The 6,255-nt window shown below is 39.4% G+C and overlaps 1 pseudogene; it reads left to right on the top strand.

Moving 5' to 3' along the window:
* Positions 1-4,912: 4,912 nt before the first annotated feature.
* Positions 4,913-5,871, top strand: LOC116457982 (heterogeneous nuclear ribonucleoprotein A1-like; annotated as a pseudogene).
* The last annotated feature ends 384 nt before the right edge of the window (positions 5,872-6,255 follow it).

The following is a 6,255-nucleotide window of genomic DNA, read 5'->3' on the forward strand; positions in this document are numbered from 1 at the left end:
CCCTTAGCTAGACATAAAAGTTCTCCAAGTCCCCACGAGACTCAGGAGCCCAGCTGGCTTCACCCAGTGGATCCCACACAGGGGCTGCAGGTGGAGCTGCCTGCCAGTCCCACGCCGTGCCCCTGCACTCCTCAGCCCTTGGGTGATAGATGGGACTGGGCACCCTGGAGTGGGGGCGGCGCTCGTCGGGGAGGCTCGGGCGGGCAGCACAGGAGCCCATGGACGGAGGTGGAGGCTCAGGCATGGCGGGCTGCAGGTCCCGAGTCCTGCCCCGCGGGAAGGCAGCTAAGGCCTGGCAAGAAATTGAGCACAGCAGCTGCTGGCCCAGGTGCTAAGCCCCTCATTGCCCGGGCCGGTGGGGCCGGCAGCTGCTCGGAGTGCTGGCTCTGCCAAGCCCACGCCCACCTGGAAGTCGCGCTGGCCCGCAAGTGCCTCTCCCTCCACACCTTCCTGCAAGCTGAGGGAGCCAGCTCCGGCCTTGGCCAGCCCAGAAAGAGGCTCCTACAGTGCAGCGGTGGGCTGAAGGGCTCCTCAAGTGCCGCCAAAGTGGGAGCCCAGGCAGAGGAGGCGCCGAGAGCGAGCGAGGGCTGTGAGGACTGCCAGCACGCTGTCACCTCTCAATTACACACACACCATGGCCAAATCCTCTCATAGTACAAGGTAATCTCTGGTACCCCCAAAAGCCAAAGGGGTCAGGTAAAACAAATACAGGAAAGAATCGTTTTAGACCTAAAAAGAATCTGCCCATAACTCTTGAAACTCCACAAAGAAAACAGAACACCCCCAAAAGGAGTGAATGGCGCTTTGTTTTGAGTTATTTAAGGGGTTCAAGTCATTAGAAGCCTTGTCTAGATTTTCTTGTTACCAAAAATGGCGCAGGGAGAAGGAGGAATAAGGGGAAAGAAAAGTAAATGAAAGAACAATTGCTTTTTTAAGACAGGAAGCAAAAACAGAAACCAAGTGCATGCTTTTGTTTTGTTTTGTTTTGTTTTTACTCTTTTGCAGGCGTGAGGAATTTTAGCCAATTCAGAGAGGCCTTGTTGTCCATAATTGGAGTTGGTCAAATCTGATGACAGAAAGACGGGAACAAACAACAAAAATACCCCCACAATATGATTACTGAGTATTCTAATGGTGAGGCGAAATTAAGACCAGCTGGCTGTTAATTGCAACTTTAGCCAAGCCGAAACCCTAATTCAGCTACTTACCTTGGAGTGGGTCTTAGACTGCTCTCTACCATTCTAGAAGCAGAAAAAAAATTCAAACTTGCCTTCCCTGTTGGAAGCGAGTTCAAACTCCAGAAAGGAGTCACTGCCTTCCATCATTACGGAAGCAGGAAAACTTGCCTTCCTTGTTGGAAGAAAGTAAAACTCTGGAAAAGGAGTGCTACAGCAAAATAAACTTTGGATCTCAACCAGATTTTGGGAGATCAGGGATTATCTGGAGAGAAGGACGCTCCCAGACCTCAGCAAATTGTCCTATTGGTTTGAGCCATAAAGAAAGCTCAAGCTGGTACCAAGCACCAATAGGAGATTTGGGAAAGGTCAGAGCCACCTCCACCTCTACTCAGAGTCCCTTGCATTGGTTGCCAAATAGTGAACCCCAAGTATCTGACACACATATCGGTCTATCTAGAACATTTATTTTGCCAAGGTTAAGGATGCACCTGTGACACGGCCTCAGGAGTTCCTGATGACAGAAGCACACAGTGGTCAGGGTACAGCTTGCTTTTATACATTTTAGGGAGACATGATGTGTAATCAATATGTGTAAGGTATACATTGATTCAGTCCAGTAAGGCAGGATAACTTAAGGTGGTATTCCAGGTCATAAGTAGATAAGAGACAAAAGATTGCATTTTTTTGAGTCCCTGATCAGCCTTCCACTGAACACTGGCTCAGTGAGTCTGCATTTTTACATAAACAATAGGGTGGAAGAAGCAATCAAATATGCTTTTGTTTCAGGTAAGCCTCAGAGGAGGACTTTGAGTTCTGTCTGTCCTTTGTCCACAAGGAATTTCCTTGCGGGCAAATTGTGAGGGTGGTATGTAACTTTTCATCTTTCTAGCCACCTTATTTAGGAATAAAATGGGAGGCATGTTTGTCTGTCATATTTCCCGACTTGGCTTTTCTCTTGGCTTAGTGATTGTGAGCTTCCGAGATTTATTTTCCTTTCACAGTATATACATTTACTTATACTTCGCTTTTCAAATCTCTTAGGAATTCTCGTCATTTAAAATATTCCCTAGATATAATATTTACTAGATGCAAAATTTTAGATGAAATGCTCACTTTTCGTAAATGAACTGTTTCTTTGCAGAATGTTGGAAATTTACATTTATTAATTTGACACAATGTTAAAAAAAAACATGGTTTGCTGTCAATTAAAGTCTTGAAAAATTTGGTCTCAATGAGAGTTTATTATTATCCAATGAAAATAATTTGCTTATCCAAGCCCAAATTCTACGCTATCTTTCAAATGTATTCTGATAATTTCCTTTCATATAAGTTATATAAAGTTAGTTTCAGTAATTTTTAAGCTTTTTTTTTTTTTACCCTGAAGCAGATCTTAAATTTGTGGGCTATAGACAGGATATATGTAATAACCCCTCAGTCATTTTTAGCTATGCATAATATAAATTAAACCAATAATTATGTATTGAATACATTGACAATTTTTTCTAAGCTATTACATTTTCAAATATGATGTAATATGTTCTCTAACAGTTATGTATATTTTTGGGTGGTTTGTTGCTGTGATCTTCAATATTAACACCTCCTTGACATAGTTATTTTCGTAGTCACTTCTAACTCACTTTCTGCTTGGAAACTCTGTCAAAACATCTTTCTAAAATGCTTCACCTCCCCCTTTACCTTTTGCTGATGGGTGACCTTCTCTCCTAAGTTACAGAAAAAGTAAATGCCTCCTAGCACCTATAACTTCAGTCCACTAACCTATAGCTGCAGAGATCTTCCTGAATGGAAAAATTCATCATGTTAGGACCTTTCAATTATGTTGCATTGTGTTTAGATTGCATTTGCTATAGATTATGCTATGGATGGGATTATGAAATACTTCTTCAAACTACCTTCTTCCTTTCTCAATTGTATTACGAAGACTGCATCATTAAACATTAAGAATCCTACCTCCCTTGCAGCTATATATCAACATAATATTGGCCATGCAAATTATTGGGGAAGAATAAGACTTTTTTCTTCACAAATAATGATATAGATACCTAGGTAGAGGAGATTGTTCTCAGCGTAACTCCTAATGATACAAGGCAAAGTATAATATTTATAACATTAACACATATTAGACACAAGGGATTAAAGTTTCCCTAGTACTTTGTTAATGTATGTATATGCCATATCTCCCTACTATTAGAAAAATCATAGAAGGTAGAATTATTATTTCAGTTTTATACATCCAAAATCATATATTTGAAAAGAAGTTTAGTGCCTGGCCCAAGCGTACATATCTAATAAGTAACAAACTTGGACACATACTAAGAACAATATGAGCCCCAAATCCATATACTTGGATACTATCAAGCTTCACTGTGCTTTACAAGTCCCTTTATTAATAGTCCACTTCTAACCTACTCGGTTTTCATCTCACTGCTGTTTCTATTACTTTTCTATTTTAAAGTAATATGGCACATCTCTCTATCACTTTAAGACACTTTACTCTTTGTTTTATTTGGGCTTTGGCTGATAATCTCTGTACTTCCTCACCTCTTTCATTTCTATCTTGTGAATGTCCTGCTGTGTTTCAAATGGCCTTACCACTTAGTTTGCTTGGTTTTCATTATTTTGTACTCTCACATACTCTAGTTCTTCTTTTTATCATGGTGTTTATTATTAAAAATGTATTTTATGTCAAAGCATAAGAGGCTGTCTCTTGACACCCAATGTGTGCTCTGTCTCATGTGTATGTTTCTATAAAAACGTCTAGTCCACATGAGCAGAGGATGATAGGCTGGCTCAAAGGAAAGAAAAGTGAGCCTATAGACTTGGGATTTAATCTCCAACTAAGATAGCAAGAATGTTTCAGTTTATTTTTTATGTAGAAATTAAATACATTGCACAAAAACTCTATTTACTTTCCAAAATAATGCATTGATGGCACATTTAATTGAAACATAATAATAAAAGAACTAGTCTAACATTCTTGATTATCACACTGCATGAGAGATAAAATATATTTTAATATACTGATATTCAAAGCAAGCAAATGAGATGAATCATAAGTGTCTTTCTCAAAAAACATACATACATGTATGTATGTATTGTGCACATGTGTATTTGTGTGTATATAGCATATACGTAACAGTTTTGCAAAACTTGAACTACATAAAATGTTAAATGAATTTTTAATATTTATATGTTTCAGAACTATTGACAATACAAAAAATGTGTTATGATCCCTCATAGAACCAAACAGAAAGTCTAAATAAAATGGATTGATGGCAACTTTAAAAAACTAAACTTTGTTTTTAAATTAAAAAGTTCAATTACAGATTTCTTATACATTTTCATTTAAACATCAATTAACATAAAACAAATTTGTTTTCTATTCCCCAGGGACTCAAAGTTAAATTGGATTTTACTATCCAAATAAGTAAATGAAATTGGTAAAAGTAAAAATTAATAAAGTTTTTGACTTGCAGAAATTGATTTATATATTAAGCAAAAGATTAAAAATTAAGTGGGTCATAGAAAAGTGTTTTTATGCAAAGGGATAGAATATTCTGACAGATGTTAAAATTATGCTAATAGTAAAATTATGTTTTTAGTTGGCTTAAAATACTTTACATTTTTAAGAAGTTTAATAATTTTACAAAATCACACTTTCTGCCTGTGGATGGCACCCAGGAAGCATTGTCAAAGTCTCTCTTCTCCCTGCCGTCATGTCTAAGTCAGAGTTTCATAAAGAGCCTGAACAGCTGAGAAAGCTCTTCATTGGAGGGTTGAGATTTGAAACAACCGATGAGAGTCTGAGGAGCCATTTTGAGCAATGGGGAAAGCTCACAGACTGTGTGATAATGAGAGACCCAAACACCAAGCACTCCAGAGGCTTTGGGTTTGTCACAAATGCCACTGTGGAGGAGGTGGATGCAGCCATGAATGCAAGGTCACACGAGGTGGATGGAAGAGTTGTGGAACCAAAAGGAGCTGACTCGAGAAGATTCTCAAAGACCAGGTGCCCACTTAACTGTGAAAAAGATATTTGTTGGTGGCATTAAAGAAGACACTGAAGAACATCATCTAAGAGATTATTAAGTGATTGAAACCATGACTGACCGAGGCCGTGGCAGGGAAACAGGCTTTGCCTTTGTAACCTTTGATGACCATGACTCCGTGAATAAGACTGTCATTCAGAAATACCATACTGTGAATGACCGCAACTGTGAAGTTAGGAAAGCCCTGTCAAAGCAAGAGATGGCTAGTGCTTCATCCAGCCAAAGAGGTTGAAGTGGTTCTGGAAACTTTGGTGGTGGTGGTGGAGGTGATTTTGGTGGGAATGACAACTTTGTTCGTGGAGGAAACTTCAGTGGTAGTGGTGGCTTTGGTGGCAACTGTGTTGGGGGTGGATATGGTGGCAGTGAGGATGGCTACAATGGATATGGTAAAAATGGAAGCAATTTTGGACATGGTGGAGGCTACAATAATTTTGACAATTACAACAATCAGTCTTCCAAATTTTGGACCCATGAAAGGATGAAACTTTGGAGGCAGAAGCTCTGGCCCCTATGGTGGTGGAGACCAATATGTTGCCAAACCACAAAACCAAGGTGGCTCTAGCGGTTTCAGTAGTGGCAGTAGCTATGGCTGCGGCAGAAGATTTTACTTAGAAAACAAAGCTTAGCAGGAGAGGAGAGCCAGATAAGTGTCAGGGAAGCTGCAGGTTACAAAAGGTTTGTGAACTCAGCCAAGCAAAGTGGTGGTAGGTCCAATGAAGACAGTTTTAGACAAATACTCCTGCGTATGGGCAAAAAACTCAAGGACTGTATTTGTGACTAATTGTATAATGGCTATTTTAGTTTCTGTTCTGTGGAAAATGTAAAACATTCCAAAGAAGGGTTTTAATGTAGATTATTTTTTGGCACCTATGCTGTTGATTGCTAAATGTAATAGTCTGATCATGATGCTGAATAAATGACTTTAAAAAAATATACCGTGTAAAGTTAGTCTACTCTGAAGCCATTTTTGTAAATTTCCTCAAGAGTGTGAAGTTTGAATTCCTTCAGGG

The sequence above is a fragment of the Hylobates moloch genome, unplaced genomic scaffold, assembly GCF_009828535.3.
Source record: "Hylobates moloch isolate HMO894 unplaced genomic scaffold, HMol_V3 SCAFFOLD_18, whole genome shotgun sequence".
NCBI lineage: Eukaryota > Metazoa > Chordata > Mammalia > Primates > Hylobatidae > Hylobates > Hylobates moloch.